General features: G+C 35.6%; 1 protein-coding gene across 1 annotated transcript in view; it reads right to left on the bottom strand.

The window, feature by feature from the left end:
- Window positions 1-25,663, bottom strand: part of Mdga2 (MAM domain containing glycosylphosphatidylinositol anchor 2) — a 732,366-nt gene that overhangs the window by 580,288 nt on the left and 126,415 nt on the right. The window lies entirely within an intron of this gene.

The raw sequence follows: 25,663 nt of genomic DNA, 5'->3' as shown, positions 1-25,663 counted from the left end.
AGCATGATTTTCTATGTCAAAAAAGAATTTCTCATTTAAAAATTGATTTGATTTTTGTAAATATAATTAGACCATTTCTCCTTTCCATTTCCTTGCCCCAACCCTTCCTATGCCAAAGAGCATGTGCTGTTTTAAGCTCTGTATTGCTCCTTCTACATGTTCCTTAACTCTTAGTTCAGCTACTGTCGTTTCCACAAATAAACAAATTACAGAGTAGTAGTAATTGGTCTTGTAAGAAAATTGAACTTTTGAGAATCTGATAGTTTTTCCAATATAAAAAGACTAAACATAAAGGAAACTCAAAATTGAAATTGAATGATACAAACTTCAGATTCTATAATGACACTTCTCAGTATCTTCATATTTTAATTGTAACTTCATTGCCAATGATGTGCTATAATTTTATGTACAAAAATGCTCATTTAAAGTCCTTTATATTTCCATTGCTTAATCTATCAATCTCCTGTATGAGTTTTCAATAGAACAGACTTTTTTTTTAATCCAGTCTTCCTACAATAATACGACAACAAACTAAAGCATGAGGACATATACTAATTTAAGAGGACAGTCAAATGCGCTTGCATTCTTGTTTCCATAGACAAATTAATGAAATGATATTTCCATTACCAGTTTGTTTTGTAATATAGGTTAATAAAACAGTGTGATGTTGTCTTTCAATATGTGAGTATCAAGAATGTGTGAAAATGCATAATCAGATATAAGTAGAAATGTCACATGCACTTGGATATGCTCACCAAAGAAATTATCTTCTCTGTTTCATTTTTTTTTCTGGTGGCTGAATATTGATTGGTATTACTCTGCTTTCATCTAGCTATGTGCTGCCTGACTGAATTAAACAATTTAAGTATAAATTTTGGATTCCTTTGTTGCCATTTTCCTAATGAAAATCTTAAAGTTGTAAAGTATGAGAAATATTGAAAAGCAAGGTAGAACATTCCTGAATGATGGGTTATCTAAGTTTCAAATGTCACTTATCAGAAAATATAGAGTGTGTTATGATATACAGGAATTTTCTGTTGAATGCAGAGGGACTGGGACAATAATATAATGTTACAATAATTTTAAGTAACTACTATATTCAGAAATTTATTTCTATTCTATATTTTATAACTCATTATTCTTATGTAGAGTTTCCAGAAATGGTTGTATTAAGATGCCAGGATCCCATTTTATCAAAATGATTGAATCTTTGTTGGGTAATCTCCACAATTCCAGTGATAATTCTGCCCGTTAAATAATATAATACATAGAGAATTGATGCACCAATCAAGGGAGACGGAGTAACACATTAGCCATTCAAGAATATTACTTAATCACAGAATAACTCATGTTTCCTAGTTCTGAATCACCAAGTTAACACTGCCCTTTGCAAAGCTTAATTCCTTTGGCTAGTCAGTATTGTTATATATATTTGTATACCTATCAAACACAGACAATAGGCTCCTGATATAGAAGAAGGCTCATCCTCCCTTTGCGTATGTCAGTTAGGCAGAGGCCAAGATAACAATAATCACAAAAATGACGTTGATGATGATGATGACAACAATAATGACGACAAAGATGATGACAATGGTGACAATGAAAATATATTCAATAATTCTATCTATAAGTAACAAGTAGGATTATTTGTATTGTTTTCAAGTGATAAAGTGAGTGGTAAATGAACAAATTATACAGTTAATCAAATCTACAAAAATAATTCGAGATGTATAACAAAGGTTAATTCAAACAGTATAGTTTGATTATAATTTAAGTGATGCTGACTAGAAATTACTAACTTAATTATAATTTCAATTTAAAAATTTAAATCAACTTAGAGGTTACTGTTTGGCCACTTTCTTTTTTAAATATTGCACTAGAAGTAGAAAAATATAAGAATGTCAGATACTGAAATTTGTACTACGTGTGGTTCATATCTGTTATTAGAATCTTAAAGTTTCCTAAATATAAAGTCATAAAAAACACTTGAAGGCTGACACAGAGAAGAGACATTTAGGAAGACAGGTAGGGCATAGATGACTGAATTCTGCTGTACTCTCCAGAGAAGCTCAGTCTCAGGGTAACCAAATGTCTGCATACATGCCTCTATACAGACTTGGCAGAGAAGTGCATAGTTTCATTATGTCTGCCACACACAACTACAGCTGAGACATCTACATTTTCATTTTCCGATCCATCATATTAGAAACTGCTGAGACTTAGTTTGCCACTGAAACAAAATGTCACTTGCTTCCCTTAGGAGCTTACAAGTAGAAAGGCGTATCAAATGAGAACACGACATCACAGATGAAACATTTATTTTTTTTCCACAAAACAATCTTCAAGCAGTGGAGCTGACAATAGTTTTCAGTAACGCTCGAGGGTAAATCAAGGACAGATTTTTAAAAACGAAGACCAGAGATTCATGGTATTTTACTTTCTTCTCTCCAGTTAAATGTGTGTTACAATGCAAACCATCCTTTCCACTGGATGACAGTTTTAAGAATAGGCTTTGCTGTGAAAAGCATGGTTTTCGAGATATCTACTCATATCTCTCCAGACTATACCATTAAGTTATTTAAACAATGAGATTAAGGGTTTTCAAACCCATTATAGTTGGTAGAGGAAAATGTTTGGGCCAGGAAATAAGCGCAGAGGATTTGAATAGTGCAGAAAATGCACTTAAAGATCACTGAGCATTTTTCTTCTGATGTCACATAAAATTTTTATTTGATAATTGCATGCCAAAAATGGAAACTATTACATTGACAACCAAAATAGACAGTGGAACTGAAGAATGCATGATTTTTTTGAGCTAAGAACACTGGCATCCTTAGCATTGCTTTTAGGTCACTTAGGTAGAGTATAATAAAATTATTCCAAAAGGGGACATATTTATGGTGTTTTTGTTTGATATTTGACAGAGAGAATGTAATCTCTTTTGAAAAAAAAGAATCACATTGCCATTTAATGGATCAATCTTTGATATCATTCAGCTACATTTTAATAATGTGTGATGTCTTTTCCCTTGTACTGTTACATTATAGTAATTTAAATAAGTTATAACCATGCCTCTGTTTAAAGCACATGGTTTTTATTTGGCTCATTGTGTTTTTACTGTTATACTAAGTTTATTTGTTTTATTTTCTATTTTTACTGTCTCTGCTCCTGACAGATCTGATGATGATGGATCTGTGGCTTAAATACCAGTGCTTAAATTTTACCACTGATTATATCTTATTGTCATGTTTCTTATAGAATTCCATAAAGGACGTAAGACACACAGCACAGGCTTTCCTATTTTTTTCCTTTTTTAAAAAATTAGACTTTTCTCTCTCTCTCATCTTTAATTTTGACATTTGAGTCCTTTGTTTTTCAGTTCACCAAGTCTGTTTACCAAACCTGTTTCCAGCTCACCTATCAAGTTCCAATATTGACTTATTTTTTCAGATTACATTTCTCTGGCAAAACTCTTCATCCTTTTCTATTTATTGAAAATCATCAGTTGTTCACAAAAATCTAATCATCCCAATATCTAATTCAACTTTCAAATCACCTTCTGCTTTATTCTTGTTAGTTATAATAACTCATTCATGTGTATAGAATTTTAAGTAAACATAAATTATGGTACATATAATAGTGAAAAAGTGCCTGTTGGTCTTTTGTTTCTCAAAGTTGAATTATACTTTACTTCAGAACATGAATAGAAGTCTGACCTTTTTCATTATATACAGATTTTAGACTTTGGTGGGAATAAATGTATGTGTTTTATCCCCAGTCACCTCTCAGTCCAAGATCATTGTATTACTCTGAAGGAGATTCTAGCCTTGTAGATTATACGTAGCTTGATCATACATAGACTTTGGCAGTAAGCTACAAATTCTCTCTGAAGAGTCTGCAGACTGCTGAGGACTGTGCTCTGTGCATTGATCTCTTGGGAACAGATTATTGTATTGATTTTGAAGAGTCTTACACTGCACATATATTATTTCTGGTTCAGGTTTCAAGATTCCTTCTTCATCCTCATGCTCTAATCTACTCTGCAGGCTTATTGTTGCTTTTTCTCTTCAAACCAACCAAGTTTCTCTCCAAACCAGGAGTCTTGCGTGATTCTCACTGATTCTTTCTCCTCAGTTTCTCCCTGTTGCTCGAAATGAAAAATTTCTATAAATGATAAGGAGACTAATCATAAAGATCAACACAGTAGTTTTTGTTGGTATTGTTTTGTCTTCTGAAAATTAGCCAAAACGCTGTCATCTGTGGCTTGTCATCAGCATCTCCTAATATTTTTATCAATGATTTCCACTGTGCAAAATGCAATGACTTTATTAAAAAGTTCACCAAGTATTTTATTGGTCCATTAAGATGACTAAAATACAGTCCATTCCTTTCACTTTACATAGGAAAGGCTAGATTTGTGAGAGAGTCAAACAACTTATTGATAAGGATTGTTTTTTGTTGCTTCTAGTTAGGAACAATCTCAATTTTTACTTGCAGCTTATAAAAGTAATTGACATTCATTGAAAATTATTCTACAGTATAATACTACAGAAAAGATTAAAAATTGCAATAACTTCCTTCAGTACATTGTACATTCACTGTCAATAATGAATAGAAAGAACAGAAGAAACAAAGATGGAAGTCACAGAAAAGTGAATGCAAGAATTCAGGAAAGCAACGAAAGGCTGCCCTAATCACATAGATTTGAAACCGCACACATTATAGAAAGACTTATTGATGAAATATCAGTACAAGAAAAAAAGAAGTGGTTCTGAAGGTAGAAGGCATGCAAAGGTAAAATACGAAATTACTTTATTTGATTGTCTTTGCTTTAGTTTTGGTTTTGGCTTTGGTTTTTTTGAGGTTGAAAGAGTAAGAGTGTACTGAAGTATCAGAAAGCTTAAGGACAGAACCTGAAGAGAACCATATGAAGTCTCAAGTATAGTAAAGATTCATTATATTTATCTTCTGTTCATGATCCTAATTCCATCAGCTGTAGTGGGTAAAAGAAACTATTTTGAGCGTCTCGGGCATAACAAAACAAGACTGCAAAGGTGTTACAATGGAAGAAAGAGAATTGAGACCTTAATAAAATTGACTAATAATTATTCTTCTTAATAATTTGGGACACTGGGGGAAGACAAAGCAGATACACAGGATCATGTTCTTATAGTTTTAGTTGTGATGGGGCTTGGGCACATTCAGAAACTGAGGGCTGAGAATGTTGAGAGGCAAATGCTGGCATGAGACTATCATAGTAACAAAACATGGGCTCTAGTTTGGATATTGTCAGCCAGATATAATTAACTGTGGCCATTTTTGTATCCTTGCTTCAGAGCCAGAATACATTAAGCTCAGAAAACCACCAAGTATTTTTCACATGATTTGGAGTCAGACTGGGTTCCATCTTCCTTGTGACTTAGTGAGAAGACCAATCAGTCTGTCTGAATATTGATAGCACGATCAAAGCATGGGCATTTGGGTTAGTAACTATGCCAACTTTCCATCTCCCAGTTAACGAAAATGGTCATGTAATTTCTTGTCACTGCTTAAGAATAAGTCACAACACTTTTTGAGGGAAATAAAAGGAGAAAATAAGTACCACCAAAATTACAGACACACGTGGCAACAAAATTAATAACTCACATATTTCTGAAGCTATTAGTAAGCAATTGTGTTTATTTTTTTTCCTGAGGTCTGATTATTAGTTATTTTGAAGGACTGTATTTATCTTTAGTCTTTAAAATATGTTTTTAAATGAAATATATTTAAATCACACCCACACTCCAGTGTCATCCCCTTCCCCATGCCCTGTCTTTTTGTGTTTATAACCTCTGTGTGAATGAGTATGTGCACCATGAAGGCTTACCTGAGCCTCTCACTCTGAAATGGGAGCCTCCTGCACCAAGGATCCCCATCATGGAAATTCTTATTGGCCTGGTTCTAGGAACTTTGGTGGTGGGAACTGTGGTGATTTTTCTGGTGTGGAAGAAATAAAGGTTTCTGTCTCCTGTCAGTACAACATAAGGAAGTGAGTTCAGCCCAGACCTGATCATGACTCCTCTCCATGCTGACCTGTGTGTCTTCCCCAGTCATCTCTCCTGATCCAGGGGCAGCAGGCCTGGGAGACCTCCATCAGAGGCTGAACTTTAGTTTCCAATGAACTGTAAATTTATTCTTCCTACTTGAACCTGAGGATTTGGCATTTTTTTGTTTTCGTTTTGAGCTTTTGGTTTTGGGGGGTTTTTTGGTTTGGTTTTGAGTTTTGGGGGGTCATTTTGGTTTTTTGGGTGTTTTGTTTTGTTAATTCTTCCCATAGTTTACTTAATGAGTATACCTGATAAATTCCAGATGAGTAAAATAGTAACTCTATCTTGAAAAAAAAAATTATATATATATATATAAATAAAAAAATAAATCACTTTGTCCTTCCAGTCCTTTTAACCTCAAACCTATCCCAACCCACCTTCTATCAAGTTGATACCTTCATTTCTTTGACTAACCTTTTTACATACATATATATGTATGTATGGACGTACGCATGCATGCATGCATGAATGTATGTATGTATATATATATACAAATATATATATAAACAATCTAATGAAACCCTATTTTGTTGCTTATGTGTATATGGTTCCAGGGCTGACCATTTCACATTGGGTCCCCGATAAGGAGACTCATCTTGAAGTAGCTAATTATCTTTCTCCTATTACTAATTATTTACCTACAGTTCTTTATCTAAGGGTGGAAACACATAATTTCCACGTCTATATTAACATGTCTATTGATCCTATCCACTTCTGTTTATGCAGTCATTTCTAGGTTAGACTGTTTCACAGCAGACTTGCTGGTAGTTTGGCTGTTAACTGTCTTCCATTCCCTCGTTCACTATGTTCCCTGGACTGTGATATAGATACACATTTTAGGGATGGATTTTCCATCATCTGTTGATTTCAGGATTGTGGGCAGAGGTCATTTTCTGTGGTGGTCTCTACTTAGTAATACAAAGAGAACCTTCTTTGATGAGGGGTATTACCTACACTCACCTGTGGGAATTAGGATCAGGTTGAGAATATAATAAGAATTTATGTATTATATCTTCTTTCTGACCAGATGCACAAGTAGTAGCTTTTAGTCAGACCTTATTACATTTCTTGCAAATCTGTTCCTGGCATTTTTCTTTGGCTTTCTTAATTCTCTAGGCTAGCATGTTCTGTAGCTTCCTCTTTAATTTTCTTTTAAAATAGACTTACTCTGTTATTTTAGTTACATGAGTGTTTTACCTACATGTATTATTGTGTACCACAAAATACATGGTGCCTCAATAGGCAAGAAAATGGTTTCAGATACTCTAGAACTGAACTTACAGATGATTCTGTGTCATGATGTAGGTAGTAGAAGTCAAAGACTGGTCCTCCGAGAGTAGCAAATGGTCTTAATCATTGAGCCACCTTTCCATATTTTCTTAGTGTGTTCTTACTTCAGCATAATATATTGTGCTTCTATGTAGGATATATGGGTTAACAAGACACTAAAATTGAAGTTGAGTGCTTTGTGCTCAGTATTTTTTCCCTTCATTTAAGGACTTCTTGCAGCATGTTGATGGACAGTTTCTTCTTTAGGGAGACAGTAAAGTTCATAGATTATACAGGCTCTGTTGATCCCTAAACACTAAAGCAAGCAGTATTTGACAGTCCAATAAATACCTTCACTTTCTACAGTAATGATTTTTAAGACATTTATACTAGTCATTTTGTATTGGGTAACTAATTGGTGTGAATTTCCCTGGAAAATACAATTTATCCATCCCTCAGCATTCTTTAGATACGTTCTACTTTCCTTCAACATGTTGGCTTTCTAGACCAAACTGACTAACCACGCCCCAAGATAAATTTCAATTATTTTTGGAACTCATAGGTAATATTGCAATTCCACTTATTTGTAAATGACCCGTATACTACAAAGAAAGGTAACTAAATTTCTATTCTAAGGCATAAATATATTTATATATTCAAGAAATCATTTCATGAAAATTTCAAGCAAAGATTCATATATCATTAACTTCTCAAACACTGAGACTTTTGCTAATGGGAATCTGTGCAGTTCACTGTACCTCATTCTAATACTACAAAGTCTACAAATAAGAGACAGTTACTAACAAATGTCTTCCCTAGGAATACCTGCTGTAAGACTTTGTGGTTTTAAAGTAAATATTTCATTTAGATTAACAAATATGTAAGTATTTGTTGAAGTGAATTCTAAAATGTTCTTATTTCATTTTCAATATTCTTTTTAAACATTATTTACTTGCTTTTGATTTAAAATAAGTGTGTATGTATACACACACATGCATACACACACACACATACACACACACACACACACACACACACACACACACACACTGCATGTGTGGAGGCCACAGGATAACTCTCATGTAAGTCTATTACTACTTTCAGTGTGGTCCCAGGGACTAGGGTCCTTGGGTTTGATGGCAAGGGCCTTTAATTGCTGAGGTCGCTAATAGGTCCTCGTTGATCAATATTCTTTGGTAGGCCCTAGCAGAGCTCTATCCTGGCTTCCAGAAGGCTTGATTGAGACTTTTTAAATATTTTCTTTCTCACTAGACCTGTACTCAAAGAACTTTTCTGATAGTGACTAAGTCTTATTCCATATGCTACTGTCAGTGATTTTCTAGTATCAAAATCTTATCATCCAAAGTAGGATATGTATGACTTTGACATATTACTGTATTCCAAGCACTTTTCACCATTCAACAGTCTTCCAATAGTCATAGATGTTATGTAAATTGCAATTTTATGAATTTGGTGCTTTTATATTAAAAAATACAAAGGAATAAAAACAAAGGCAAGATAGGCAAAATAAAGACCAATATTTTTTTAGAGGTTACCTTATCTAAAATAAAAATTAAACTCACATAATATACATTCTATTAATTTGACAGGTTAAAATTAATTTTCAAAAGGAGATAAAAATGCTTAGAAATTAACATTACATTTCAGATGGCAGATCTAAAATTGAATATAGCACCTCTCAGTCTGCAAAACTTCAAACAATAAGAATGGATAATATATACTCATGTCAATGGTGTTCACTGTCTATCAGAAGTCAATGCTAACTAATTGAGACCCATACAAAAATACCAAAAGGAAAGAGAAGTATTTGGACCATTTTAGGTAGCCACTGGGTAAATGCAATATTACAAGGTATGAAGATTTTTAACCACTTAAAATTTCAGTTCTTTTCTTGTAAGAAACAAAAAGATAACATCAGAACCTACTAACAAATAGAATTGTAAAGGAACTGATTCATAGCAAATCTTTGCAACCATGTCAGGAGAACAGACTCACTGTTGTTGTTCTAAAGCTTCAGACCAAGTAGTGTTAGTCCACCCTTAGACTTGAGACTTGTAAGCACTTGTCAAATGAGGCCAGCAATGCAGAATGCATCTGCCTTTTGCAGTCAAGAAAATACCTGTATCTTATGCTATGCCTCCCTATTGATATCTGAACCATCTACATATTAAACTAAACACATTTGGTGGTTTAGAACAAGCATAGTAAATATTTTTATTTAGAAATATGTTTAAACCTGGGAGAGAGAAAAATTTAAAACTTTAAAGAAGAAAAGGCAAAACAAACAAACAAACAAACAAACAGTATTGGTCAAACATTATAGAACATTGACCACCACAGAGACTGTTGAACAGAATCACAGTATTCAGAGACTCTAATACATCAAGAATGGTCTGAGGATGTTGACTTTATGCTATTGTCCTTGGTTTACTAACCATGTTTAAACTGTATCTTAAGTCATAAGCTAAACTAAACCCTGTTGAGTTCTTCACTCACCACCACCCCCACTACCAAGGGTATATTGTCACAGCATCAGGTAGGATACTAAGAAAAATGGCAATATTTTAGGATGAATATTTTACTCATCTCTATTCTACTATACCGAGAATGCATGCAGGCTCAAAGCAAACAAATGTAGATTATAGTCTTAAATATACCTCTGTTATCATGGTCTTGTTATAATTTTAATTAGTAATTCTAGGTATAGATGCCAGGCCTCACACATGATTAGGTAAGTGCTATAGCACTTAACTAAATCTGTAGGAGGAACTAGGGTGAGAGGAGTTAGGAGAGGAAGAGGAAAAGGAAGAAGAGGAACTAGGAGAGGAGAGAGAGGGGGAGAGAGAGAGAGAAGATGTAGGCAGACATTCAAGTGTCTGTAGCAGTCAAAGGTAGTTGCTATATCTAGATTGGGTATTGGGTTACACTTCTGATTGTATGGGTATCTTGTTACTGATCATTACCAAATGTATAAGCCTTTGATTAATCTTTAAGCATTAGAGTCTCATCTTTCTACTGGGCCCGCATGGATGGTGGGATGGTCTGGGCAATGCCCAGCCTTGCGGAGACAGTATGGAAGATTGGCAGAGCCATCTATCACGCTGGTGTCTTGTGGGTGGCAGTGTTGATGTTTCTGGCTGGCGGGTTCTAGCTGCTGCAGGAACGTGGCCTCTGGACATGGAACATAGCGGCTTAGCTAGGCAGAGCCGCTGCAGCTTAGTTAGTTGGTTTAATCTGGAGGCCGGTTTTAAATAATTACTACAACATAAATCTTCATCCATTTTTTTTTTTTGCATTTTGTTTCGAGAAAGGGCTTCAGATGCTCTTCTGACATTGAGCTTGAACTGTAGCCCAGAAGAATCCTTGTTCTACTGTGGTCCTGTACCACTAATAGACATAGCCATTTGCATATTTGAACACTCTTCCTCTAGAGTTCAGTAAGAAACAGGGTGAAAAGCTAGTTGGTCCTAACTGTCTATTTATTAAGTAGCAGAAGTTATTATTGGGTTATCTAAAAGAAATCTAGGACAAAAGAGTAAAATTTCAGTTCTCATTGTCATGGCAAACACAGTTGGATCCACCTCATCTATCAGAGTAAAGTTTCTTTATGTTTATAGAAGGTCTTAGTTTAAGCACTGTCAACCTTTCTGAGCATAGAGAACTGGGCTTATACATCCTGAACAGGTGAAAAGTAAGGAGAAACGAGTGAGGTAATGTTGAAAAGAGAGCAATTAAAAAGTATGATCAGAGCTGTAGCCCTGACTGACTTAGAGTGTAGTTTTTATGGATCCATACATTCCAGAATGAATGTATGAGTGGACAGTTAGGAAGTTCAATAAATGAACAAGCAACAATGAAATGGTTTGGCTTTAGATTTGGCTGCTTCAGCATCAACCACTAGCATGGCTGCCTTAGTAACAACATTGGCTCTCTGACCCAGGCCTCTGACCACTTATAAAGAACTGTCAGAGCAAAAGCAGAAAGATTAGGAAGTGTGAGGGAACCTGTGAGGGCTATACTGAAATATGTATGTATAAAACACTCCACAGGAACTTCAAAATTCTCTGGAGAGAAAATAATCAATGTCCTTCCAATCAATTTGGGAAGCCAAAGGAAAATCACACCTCTTATGCTGTTTCAATGTTAGAAGTATATAGTCAAATGCTAGAAAACACAGCCTGAGAGTCAAAATTAGGAACATGAATGAGTTTCTGTTGATTTCTACAGAGTTTATTTAGCATCATTAGAATTACCAAGTATGAAGTTAAAGAAGGGAAACCAAAATGTGGATGCTTCAGCACTTCTTACAAGAGGAAACAAAATACTCAGAGGAGGAAATATGGAGACAAAGTGTGGAGCAGAGACTGAAGGAAAGGCCATTCAGAGTCTGCCCCACCTGGGGATCCATCCCATACAGTCATTAAACCAAGATGCTATTGAGGATGTTGGGAAATGCTTGCTGACAGGGGCCTGATATGGAAGTCTACCAGAGCCTGAAAAATACAGAGGCAGATGCACTCAGCCAACCATTGGACAGAGTGTGGGCTCCCTGATGGATGAGTTAGAGAAGGGACTGAAAGAGATGAGGGGATTTGCAGCCCTGTGGGGGGAGCAACAATGACAACTGGACAGACCCCACCCCCCAGAGGTCCTGGGAACTGGACCACCAATCAAAGAATATCCATGGAAGGACCCATGACTCTGGCTGCTTATGTGGCAGAGGATGGCCTTGTTGGACATAAGTGGGAGGAGTGGTCGTTGGGCCTGAGGGGGTTCGATGTCCCAGTGTAGGGGAATGCCAGGGCGGGAAGGCAAGACTGAGTGGGTGAGTGGGTGGGTGGGTGGGGGAGCACCCTCATAGAGGCAGAGGGAGGGGGATGGGACAGAAGGTTTCCAGAGGGGAGACCTGGAAAGGAGATAACATTTGAAATGCAAATAAAGAAAACATCTAATAAAAGAAAAAAAATACCAAGTAATTTTTAACATTTTTTACCATTCATTCAGTCTCGTATCTGAATTCATGTCTAGAAAAATAAATTAAAAATCAATTAAGTATATTTGATTCATGTCACTTACATGGCTTGTTTTATTTAAGTGATGCTCAGAAATGTACATGTTTCTGTAAACTTTCAGTACAATCAGTAATCATCCTGCTCTACGTAAGCCTGGGTGTCATGATGCTTTGCTGTGACTGTTCAGAAAGGATTTTCTTGGAATATATTCTTTGTTCTTCAAGGAGCCATTTCGTTTTTCTCCCTTGGGCATTCAAATGTAAGTCAGCTACTTAGTTTATTGAGGTTAACTCCTAATTTTGGAACATTAAGTAAAATACAAACTTTAAATGGAATGGAAGTAACATCATGTCCTACATTGGCAGTCAGTGGAAAGGGCTGCATTTTCTAAAAGTGAAGGGAGAGGATGTGCAGTCACTGAGATGGCTTTGCTCTTTCCTCTAACACACTCAATAGAGCTTACTAGCCTTGTGTCAGAGGGAAGTATAAAAGGTGTTTTTGACTTGTGGGAAGTGAATCTCAGTAATATAGCAACAGACTGAGCCAACCTCACAGAACAGATCCTAGAAGCAGTGGGTATGTCATACACATCACTTATAGATGGGAGGGGAGGGCATGTGGAGAGCAAGAGGGGTAAAGAAAAGGTGAAAAAATTTCTTCGTTAATTTCCTGCACAATAGTTGCAAAATAAATGAATTTTATCATAAAGCCACTGAGTCGGTTTTCAGTCACAGAAATGATGCATAACCAACCATCACCAAACCTAATGATTTAAAACACCAGTTATTCCTGTCACTTGCAGCTTTCATTTATTTTGGCTGGGAACTGGCTGGATCAAGGTGCTTTTGGCTAGTCTTGCCTTCTATATAGGTTCCTGAGAGTTCCCATTCCCCTTGGAATAACAAGCTTGCCGGACAGTAGCAGTGGCAAAGATGGGGTCCATGGCCAGCCATATAGCGAAAACTATGTGTGTCTCCACATCTCTGACTATTCCAATGAACCAAGTTAATAATGTGGCTCTCTGGAGGTTACGAAAATGTTTTCTCTCTCAAGTTCAATGAGAATGTAAAGGGTGATGATGAAGAACAAGATAACCAACTGAGTCCAATAATTTAATTTACAAGGACGTAGGCAAATAGAAATTACCAAATGAAATGCATTATTAAATATACAATTAATGTCCGTTGCCCCTTCCGCAGATAGTTTTGTATTTATAAACCACATCTGCATCTCTGTGTATTACATACGCAAACATAATATAAATCTCAGTACAACACAATGAAAGCCAGTGACTAGCTCTGCTTTCTGCCCTTTCTGTAGGAGGAGTTCTCTGTGAGCTTTACATGCTAGAAATAATGGGAGTTCCAAATATTTTGTCACTGAATGTGAGTCCACTACGCTCTATTCAGTACTTACTGACATAGCAAAAGTTCCAACAATTTGGAATGTTAAAAATATATTAATATTATTTTAATATATTTTAATTTATCAAATTAAAATGATTTTAATAAATCATTGAAAATTGTATAAAGTGAAATTTTTCTAACAGGACAGTAGAGTGCTACTAAGAACTTATTTATAGGAAGTAAACAGCTAGTTTTTTTTTTAATTACCAGCAATATTGAGAGCTTACTATGAAGAGTTTATATGGTCTTACTGAAAATTTTTCTAAATTCCCAGGAATATATAATCTTGTCTAAAATGTAGTCAGGGAGCAGAAGTAGATACCTTTTTGGCATCCTTTGAGTAGTAAAACATGGCACCAACTCTAAGCAGGCAAGTCAAGCTTATAGACCACTCGACAAAAGATAATTTTAATTGGAGAATTCATGAAGGAAAGAAAGAAGTGGAATAGATGTCATGCAACTGTAGAAGAATTTAAGAACTGTGAAATCCAGAAAAAGGCATTCCTTTAAATGTGCAACTGTCACACAATACGCCAGCTGTTGACACAGGAGAATCCACGCTACTATGCTATTGAAGAATTAATCTCAAGAGGAATCCTGGGGGCTGCTATTATCCTCCGTACCTCCTCTCTTTCAGGGAAATTTAAAAATAGGCAAAAGCTGGTTACAAAAGTAAAATGTGTCATGTTACTGTTTAAATTCCTCAGAGACAGATGGCTAATTTGACTAAACCAACTTTTGTTTACACTGGAACTGATCCATTGATCTTAAGCCAAAAAAATATGGTCTAAACTCCCTTCACTACTTCAGATTCCACGATAATTCCAGGGTTGCTAAATCTCCAAAGAACGAGAGGACTATTTCAACAATTTCTTCAAAGATTGAAACAATTAGATTAGATTATACCAGTAAACTTTTAAGAACCAGACTTCCTAAGAACAACAGAATATATAATAAGCATGATCAGCACAGATAGTTTTTTATCCTCAAATATGTTTTACTGTAATAAAATTTTGCTAATGAAAAACAGTGTTATTGGGACTGATGTTTAAGACAATATCAATTGAGATACTCTTAGTTTTATTTTATAATTATAATTCATAACTATATTACATATTCTTTGTATTACATAACATATACTTGTGCTATAATATATAAATTATAATAGAATTTATAATTATACAGATCAATTAAATATTAATCCTTTAGAAAAACAAAGAGTTAAGTAGTATAGATTCTCAGATAGGTCACTTAGACAAGCAAAAATACATTTACTGGGTATTGTCTTAGGGATTAAATGAAGTTACCAAAAAGTTTCCCTACATCAAAATATCTTATTAAATTTTGATAGGCATACTGTCACTTTTGTGGTTTTTCTCATAATTAATAATATCTGGTCTGTAAATTATTGCATGAGTATCATGTGAACACCTATGACATTAAGTTCATTCTTCTAATAGAAAATGGCACTCCTTACATTATTCTGTAACACCTAATCATAGATCAAGTACTTCAGTGTTAAACCTGACTAAGTGTTCTCATAAATCATCTTTCTCATTGAGGTGTAATTTTAATAGAAAGAGTCAAGAAAGCAAACTCTCACAAGAAAATCCTTAACAGAAGTGTTTCCCACAGTTAAAGTATCTCTAACTCTCACTGACAGACACACATGATCTTGCTATTACATCTGTTGTATAGCAATTTCTTCCAAAATTGAAATATTGAGTCATTGAAAGAGGCTCCGTATGACTTAGCAAAAACATGACACTTACAAATTCAAGACAAGCACAGGGAAGTTTCTGAGACCTAAGAAAATTCACAGCATCCTACCCAAATTTATATAAACATTAATTTTTGCTGAGGTGAAGTGACTCTCAGATATGTTAGACTTGCTTGCCATTCTTGTAGGGTGATTATTTTATAGGACTGTCCTCCAAGTTTAAAATCTACAATATTGGACAAAAATGCATCATTAGGACACGGGATGTTAGAATGGAGTTAAAACAACAGTGTGTTATAAGAAGAAGAGAAGCATTCCATTCCATCAAGAAATCTGGATAAGACAGAGAATATTCTAAGGTGGGGCAAAAACATTTCACCAGGCAGGAAAGCTCTTTAAGGGTAAGAAAATAAAAGAACTCATAGATTTTAGGAGGTACCTGAAACTGACAGAATTCACCCCACCCCCTCTCTCCTTCCCTCCCTCCCTCTCTCCCGCACTCCCTCCCTCTGTCTCTCTGTCTCTGTCTCTGTTTCTGTCTGTCTCTCTCTGTCTCTCTCTCTCTCTCTGTCTCTCTCTCTGTCTCTCTCTCTGTCTCTGTCTCTCTCTCTCTCTCTCTCTCTCTCTCTGACACACACACACACACACACACACACACACACACCCCTTCCTCAACCATATACAAGCATAAGAAATGCTAAGAGGTGTTCTCAGGTAAAATGACCTGTCTAAAAGAGACAAACTGAGCAGAATGGAGGAAAGAGCCTGCAGAAATACCTAGAATCAGAGAGAAGCCAAGCTGTTGGGATGAGGTTCAGACCAAATGAGCTATACAGCAAGGATATGCCGCAGACTGTTGACCTGCCTGCAGGTTATCAGGTACAATTCATATTTTTAGCATTTGTGATGTGTCACCCATGTTGCATTGGGCTTTGGTTATACAGCTATCTGTAAGTAATTTCATCTCCTCTAAGTAACTCTCACATATATCCTTGTCAATAAACACAAGACTTTGGTGATATCCTTATTTGATCTGTCATCAAATACCTTACTGAGATGAATAGACATTTGTTCATACCTTGCAAGAATGGTGTCACACAACAGTGATCTAGGGATGCAATTTATGTTATGTCATCAGCTCTTTGAATCATCCATATTCCAGTAAGCCCTCATCTATATTTGTGCTAATATACCTCTATAAACTCACTAATTTTCTGAGCTACACACAGGTTGAATTAATTTTTGGTTCCTCAACAGTTCCCTATCTGTATTGAATAGGTGTTTCTCTGTATTATTCAAAGGAAAGTCACACAATAACATGTTGCTTTTATTACTCCCATCTTAGGTTTTATCTCATTGTGATATAATGTGTGTGTGTGTGTGTGTCTGTCTGTCTGTCTGTCTTCTTTCCTCTCTTATACATTCAATCCTCACCTATTCTAATAGCAAAACAGTTATCCTTTTATATAGATACCAGGCTTTAGTATCTCTTTCAATATATACATATACACATACACATACACATACTAGAACTTGGTATTTCTATAAAATACTATACTTACCATATTAAAAAATATCTGTTTCAGGAAAGGGACACTGTCACACTGTATAGCAGTTGGGAAAAGTCAGAGGAAACACAGGAACCAGAGTAATTATCCTGGATGTATGACATGAGGTGATTTTCACCAGAAGCTGCATGGAGACATTCTTGTAAAACCACAACTAAATCCCAACCATCCCAGAATTCAAAAGAGAAATGTTTCTCCTTCCACTCTTTAGTGTCCTCTAAGGACAAGCTCATTTTCAAGAGAAATGCTTAAAGGTCTTTTTTTTTTATTACAATTCAGCATATTAAAAAGGGTTTCAATGAAATGATACTTAGAATATCATTCAGTTATCAAGAGACATATTAATACTCAACAGATGTTTCATATTAGTGCATGATGTTTTCTAGTGTTTGTTGTACCAAAATGCTTTCTTACCATCAATGATTCTGAAGTATACACATAACTTTAAAAGCAAAAGGTTATTTACTAGTAGCTGAGAAATATGGAGGATATTTATTTACACAAGGTAAATTTCACTCAATTTCTTGGTGTAGGCTTTACATAAATTTATTTTCTTGAGAGTTCTCAACGATGATCATGTAGTTACACTCAATGTGAAAGTTGGGGCATTAATGAGAATCTCTTAGACATTACAGATCTGGACCTTTCTTACCAATGCACATACAAACTGATCCCCTCACTACAACTGATTTAAGGCTTCTATTCTATATCACAACAGTTAGTCTTCAAGATGTGAGATACATTTTTCATTCAATTTACCCTCAATGTGGCACAGGTTTGTCCAGTCATTTCCTTTAAATGTCACCTTCTTGATGTGACTTTTTGATGACATTCCTAAATTAGCAAATCAATGATATATTTCTCGTGACATTGACTAACAGCATTCTATATACTGTAATTGACTATTTAGCTAGTTTTTGTTATCCAAATATATAATTTCATGATTTATTTTTTGTTTCTTTTCAACTTCTGTGATCAGTGTCTGACAACACTGGGTGAATAATGAGTAGGTACAGGATGGCTATTATCTTGTATATCAGAGAAGTCTATGTCTCTTTCCTTCTTTAGATATAGAGTCTCACTCTGCATCTACACATGACCCGAAATTTACTGTGTCAATCAGCTACCACTCCCATTTTACTGCTGGGATAAAGGGTTGAGTGCTGCCTAGATACTGATTATTTTTTAGATTAAAATAATTCCAATGTTATGTCAAGAAGTTTATATATCTATGTATCTGCATACCTATATATCTATAATATATTACCTTTGTCTATCTATATCTACATCTATGTCATCTATGTATATCTATAATCTATATCTATCTATCTATCTACATGTACATGTAGATCTATCTACATATATCATGTAGGTTATATATCTATAAAACCTATATCTATTTATAAATAGATATTTATAAGACACAGATCAGAATTAGTAAGTATATCAGCATCAGTTCAAAACTAGTGGATATACAATCCAAACAAAGAATATCTGTAGAGTGTGTGTGTGAGTGTATGTGTGTGTGTGTGCCTGTGTGTGAGTGTGTGTACGGGCTGAAGCCACACAGAATGAGGTGGTGAAGTGGATACGTGTTTTAACTGGAGAGACATGCTACTCAACAGCTCTATTGAAATCTGGAGTCACACAAGAAGAGGTATCAACTTTAGTCATGTTTAGACTTTTCAAAGGAGGCAACAAAGAAGACTTTGGAATACAAATCCTACTCTGTAAGTGGAGACGGAAATTCAAGTTAAGAGCCAGAAAAAAAGCTCAAACACAAAACCAAAACATTCTGTGAAATACAATCAGTCTTGAGGCAGACTGTAGACCCTGCTAGTGCCAGCAAGTCACAGTCCTCCTCAAAAGGCACATTAGAGATATTCCTTGTTAGGATTCTACATTTACTCTTTTTGAACTGATACTAAAATTCTTACTAGTTTTGACCTCCCTTTAATCAAGTACACCCACACCCTTGCATCCTACCCTCTCTATATAAACATCTTTTATCTTTTCTGTTTTTTCCATTGACAGCCCACATGGAGTAAGGTTTCAGAAGCACCATTTATTTGTTTTGGAATTTTCCTTCAACAGTTGAAGTATAGTTCTGCAACCTACTTAGTTGCTGTGAAAACGGAGATAAGTTTCTACTCTGAGTTATCTCATGGTGTTTGGGTCCCCTGAACACAGCACCCTTAGGTTCTTTGTAAACCTAGACACTACTTCCTTGTAGTCTTCCTGTGGGTGTTGTCTAGTGGCTAAGGTTACTTATCTGTTGGCTAGCCTGACTCTATCTCTCCCAAGGAGGGAGAATTGGGATAGTCTCATTTGTCTTCTTAAATGATAATAAAAAGCTGTCCCTACTAATCTGTTTTACCATATAAGTTACTACTAGAAGCCACCACCTCATTCATTATCATCTTTTCATTTCTTCAATCCAGGAGGCAGAAGGAAAAATGAGAAAAAGACAAAAAGAGGAAGATGAAGAAGAGGAAGAGGAGAAAGAAAAAGAAGAGGAAGAGGAGGAAGAGAAAGAAGACAAGTAGGAGGAAGAGGAAGGAAAAGGTGAAGCAGAAGCAGAGGAAGAAGCAAAAGAAGCAGAAGAAGCAGAAGCAGAGGAGGAGGAGAGGGGAGGAGGAGTGGGAGGGGAGGAGGAAGAGGAGAAGGAGGAGGAGGAGGAGGAGGAGGAGGAGGAGGAGAAGGAGGAGCAGAAGCAGCAGCATTTTTGGTTATCAGAATGGATCATATAAGTCACCAGTTGTATTCTGCAGTTCTGTGTCTGTACAATCTAAATGAACAGATGTGATAAAAATCATGTTTTACTGTGAACCAAAAGATTTGTTTGTAGAAAAGTATTTGTTTCTGTTTAAAAGTTCATAAAAGGGGATATTCTACTCACAAAGTCTTCTGTCATTATGCCTTCAACAGATGCTCGAAAACTCAAGTTTATTTCTGAAAAGTGTTACAATTAAATAGACTTTTCAAACTATGTTCTACTCGGTTGAATCCCTAGAAATCGTGACTAATCAGTCATTTGTTAAGCAGTAGGAGGCAAAGCTGCATAGAGCTGATCTAGTTGACATTCCTTTTCCTTCCTTTATTGTGGTGATGCTCGTCATCTGTGGTAAGTTCTGTTAAAATTGCCATTGTCTTCTGATCACACTCTACTGTAAACCTGGTGGCATTTATCATTATTCCCTGATGGAAAATATAATATTCTGTATGTTAGTGTGGGTTGTTTTGTTTTTGTTTTGCCCTTATTGCTGTGGTAAGCACCTGACAGAAGCAACTTAAAGGAAGAATGATTCTTTTGGCTTGGCACAGATGGGATGAGCTTAGTCCATGGCTATAGGAGGTTGTTGCTAGCCACACTGATTCAGCATAAGAGACACAGAAAGCTGTAGTTGAAGGCTGTTGAGCTATATTTATTAAAGCCTACTCACAGTGATATACCTCCAGCAACCATATCTCTTGCCTACCATGCCTCATACCAATCATGTCTCTTGCCCCAAGATTCCACAAACACTAACACCACCAACAGTTGGGAACCATGTACTCAAATATATTTGTCCAAAGAACCCATTTTGTATTTAAACATGAAGCAATTCATACTGATAAAATATTTTAAATGTATTATCTATACTTGAGTTACTTTAGTAAAATATATTGAAGTTTATACTGTTAGTAGTCTCCTTTCACAGAGACACTGAAGAGGCATGAACCCAACTGTAGGATTTAAGGCAATTCTGCCAGGGAACACCACCAATTTCCCAGTTTTACTCTTGGTTAATAAGTTAATGACCCTTGTATTTGCCACTTCAAATGAATTTTCACAGATTGTTCAAAATATCTTGTATTTGTTCATGTACTCTGTTACAACTGAGAACATATAACATGTAATCTACCCACCATACCACTCATCAAGAGAGAGGTGTTTGAAAGATACTCTCTAGGAGATTAAACAAAAAGAATATCATTTTAAAAAGTGAATAGTGCAAAGCCTTCATCCATTTAAATTTCTCAGAAAAGGCCAAAATATCATCTGACTAGCCCCCTACTCTGGAATCCTAAAGTATATTTTATAATAATATACAAAGGTTAAAAATAGAACTCAATTGTAAGCAAACATTGTTAATTTCATTATTCTAAATGAATTTAATATATATTATCTTAAAATACCTACCCAAACTACATGTTATGCCTGAACAATATCTAGAAGGATATATTGGCTTGCATAAAATTATGGTACTAAACATACTCAAAGGAGCTACAGATAGAAAAGCTCACACATTTAAAATATAAAGTCTAGAAAGCTTGTTGAGGAGTAATCACAAGGGCAACTCTCATCACAATCTGAGTTATCACACATCTAGTTATGTTTAATGTCTTAATTTTTACAAACCCATTAGCAAGTTGAATTGTTCTTCATTAACTTGCATTCCTGATGTAAAATGTACAACTTGGATACTTCAAGTGTATAGTCATAGGTTTACAATTATAATAAAATATATGCTTCCTAAATAATGTATGTTTTTTTTTAATTGTGTGAAAGATCCATGCAAACTAATCAATATCCCTTTAAATCTATCCTTGAATGAATGGATGTACTACACACACCAATTACAGCTCTTTGATAGTTTCTTATACAACAAACAAAGCTACGTTGTTTAATCTTTGTGTTTGCTTTGCCTTTACTGATCTGTCACCCATGGATTCAGGAGTAGGCCCTGAATTTCAAATCAACATGCTAATTATCTTTTAAGTTCAGAGCTATGAGGACTGCCCTGTCCTGCAGGTCAACTCATTGTTGAAAGAAGGCATACACACACACACACACACACACACACACACACACACACACACACACACGACTCTAGAAAATACACAAGGGAGAATACAAATAAGACAGTTTAATGAGATGTAGCTTATATACAGCTGTCTCCTGAGAGCCTCTGCCAAATCCTTACCAATACAGACGCAGATGCTAGCAGCCAACCATCAGACTGTGCACAAAGACCCCAATGGAGGAGTTAGGGGAAGGACTAAAGGAGCTGAAAGGGCCTCAACTGCCATAAATGGGAGGGGAGGCTCTTGATCCTGTGAAGGCTTGCTGCTCCAGTGTAGAGGCAAGAGTAGGTTGGCTGGTGGGGAAGCACCCTCATAGAAGCAGGGTAAGGGGGAATGGGGTGGGCGTTTGCAGAAGGGAAACCGGCAAGAGGGATAACATTTGAAATGTAAATAAATAAAATATCCAAGTAAGAAAAAAGGAGTAAAAATATCATGGATGAACTGAAACTTAAATCTACCCTTGGTTACAAGAAATACTACATTTCAAATTAAGGTCGTTTAAAATTAAACATAACCTTTTTTGCTTTTAATTTATTTTACAAACAGAAAGTAATGGATATGAACAAGTAAGTGTAAAATAACTGTCTATATTTCATCTGTGATGACTTGTGATTTTAATGTTCTTAGATGACCAATTATTTGAGTTAGTCAGCTGTGTAGCGTCACATTCAATATTTAAATGAAATATCTTTGTCTCATTTTATAAAACTCTGCCAAATTCTTTGACAAATTCCACAGCAATGAATTAATTCCGAGCCAATGCTGTTCTTGTTAATTGTGCAAATAACACAACAAAATAGAAAGGGCGATATCCCTAAAAAATGATGTTGAATACACAACCTCAAAATATATTTGTGTCCGATTTAAAGTCTATGAAGTAGTTTGAAGCGCAAAACAAATGCATATTAGCACTGACTTTTATGTAAAGAGGAAGTCTTTAATTTGTGGTCAAAGTCATTCGATATTTGGCTGAAAACATACAATGTTTCTTCATAGCCTTGTAAAGATCAGAGCAAGAGCGAGGATCATGTGAGAGGTGCAGGACACACTGCAGATTGCAAAAAGGAATAGCTTATCATTTCATATGTACCATTAACAAAAATGGATGCCACATGTCAAAGGGCTGCACATACCGAAGCAAACAAAAACATTTGAATGCGATGTTTACATGTATTATTATCCACAGCGGATCTCTATCGACAAAGTTTTCTTCCCCAAAGTATATGTCAACTCTGATGAAATCATGATATTTAAGAACTGTATTATGGGTGGGTTGCTGTCTTTACTCCTCCACTGGGAGTCCTTCCTAGTTAGGGGGTAGAAAGGCGCTCAAGTATTTAAACTGGACATATAGGTAGGCTTAATTTGATAATGTTAGTATTCAATCATAATCAGAAGAAATGTCTCTGCATTAAAAGAAACCTGAAATTTTTCACCTAAAATGAAATTATCAAATTGGATCATTCACATCTATTTTCTGTCTCTGTCTTTTTATCCTTCCTTTCTAGCCTGTACAGGATTCTCAACATCCATTTGAACGCAGGTGCCCAAAGAGGCTTGGAGAGGTATCAGTGCTCTATCGTTGGATTTGCAAGTGGTTGTGAGTGGCCCGATGAGGGTACTCTGCAAGTGAGCTATCTCTCGAGATACGAGAAAGTTCATTTCTATTTCTGGATTTTGTCTGTTTTATATTTCTTCAGTTGCTTTTCCGAATCTGTTGAAACGAACGTGTGGAATTATTTTTTTCCTTCAATATTCATTGATTATTTTAGATGGTGAATCATCCTGAATTCTAATAAATCCTACCTGATCATGAGGTATCCTATTTATCTGCTGTACTAAGCTGTTTCCTAGTGCTTTGTGGGGATTTTTATTCTTATATGTAAACGACATTAGCCTTTTGTTTTTCTAGCAAGATTATGGCTTGGAGGCAAGAAGATAATAGTACCCCAATAGAATGATTAGCAAGATATTCCGAATTCTATTTTACTGATTTTTGTTTTGTTTTGGTGGAGTTTATGGTCAGAGTAGCAAAGAGATCTTAATAATTGTACTTAAAATTCTGATATAATCTACCATCAATGCACTATATGCTTGAGCTAATTGTACAAAGTTTAAAATAATTCCGTTCATGTAAATGAACTCTCTTTAACTTATACATCTGTTCAGATTTTTCTGCTTCCTTTTGAGATAATTTCTAGTGTTCATCTTTCTAGGGATCTGTCTGCTTCATTTAAGTTATCTAATTTGTTAGCATACATTATTCATAGTTTTTTTTTTTTTTTTTTGGCAGGCAGAATCATGGGCCTCTAAAATATCAAATCACAATCTACGGAACCTGTGAGTATCTTGGCAAAGTGGGATAATGGTGACAGATGGAATTAAAGTTGCTAATTTCTTGACCTTAAAATAAGGACAGTCGCCTGGGTGATGAAGCTGGATTGAATATAACATTTAGGTCTTCAACTGTTGAGGGAAAAAGGCAACAGGACAGTGTGACTGACTTGAGAACTTAATTAAGAAAGCTGAGCTGATTATCTGAGCTTAAAATAGGTGTCAAACCAGATTATTTGTGTGAGTCCAGTAAATCAGAAGGATCCTATATGAAGAAGAGTCAGCAGAGTTATCTTGAGGTTAGAGTTGGCACTACCAGCTACTTCTGGGTATGAAGACGGGGAAAAGGATGAAAGCAATGAAAATGGAGCAGTCTAGAAGGGGAGCAGAGAAGCTTCCCGCCCTAACCTCATAGTTTAGGAAATGGACACACCCAGGCATGAATGGAATGAGCCCATTTCAGTCTTTTGAAAAACAAAAATAATGGTGCAAAATGACTTTGTCTCCATTCAAACATTAACTTTGTTGTAGTTTGGTAAATTAACCAAACATATGTGCTACAATTGCATACATATGATATTCCATGTTTCATAAGGTTTGTAGGGTATGTTCCACCTTCATAGCCTGTGTTTAATAATTTAGGTCTTCACTTTCTCCTTCATTTGTCTTCGTAGTTTATTTTTTTTTCTATTTTCAAAGAATCAACTTTTATTTTGACTGTTTCTTTGTTTTATTTTCTATTCACCATTCCATTCATTTCTTTCCTAATATTAATTTGTTCCCTTTCTTCTTAATTTGGTTTGATTCTGGCCTTTGCTTGTTTAACATCCTGATCAGATTTTAAAATGTTTGTTTCATTATAGGTATTTGTGTTTTAAAATGATATAGCTGCATTTAAGTGATGAAAGAGTCACAAATTAAAATATCCTTATGCTATTTTTCACATGCAGAATTACTTTTTTATATGTTCCTTCGTTTATTGATGGGAACTTACTCTCTGTCCAATGACATTTTATGCTAGACTCTCTCGGCTACCATTTTTATTCACACAGATGCTATTCTTTATCTTGGATTTTCTTAATTTTCCTCAAATTTTAATGCACTAATTTAACTGTACATAAAATTCCCGGATAACAATTTATTTTCCCTTCGAATCCACCTCTATTACTCTACTACTTTTTTTTTTTTTGTACAGGCTGTTTATCTTACAGAGAGTCTCTGGATCTGAAGAAACAATGGCAAGGTGGTGCATTACCAAGCTGTACTGAAGGTTATCTTTTGGGGCTGGAGAGACAGCTGAGCAAATAAGAGCATGGGCTATTGTTCCAGACAACCATGGTTTGATTCCCATCAGCCACTTGAGGCTCCAGCTCCTTTGGACCTCCTTGGCCACTAT

This window comes from Grammomys surdaster, unplaced genomic scaffold (assembly GCF_004785775.1).
Source record: "Grammomys surdaster isolate TR1022 unplaced genomic scaffold, NIH_TR_1.0 98, whole genome shotgun sequence".
In the NCBI taxonomy this organism is placed as follows: domain Eukaryota; kingdom Metazoa; phylum Chordata; class Mammalia; order Rodentia; family Muridae; genus Grammomys; species Grammomys surdaster.
The sequence above is the reverse complement of the archived record's forward strand: the minus strand, read 5'-3'. Positions and strand labels throughout refer to the sequence as shown.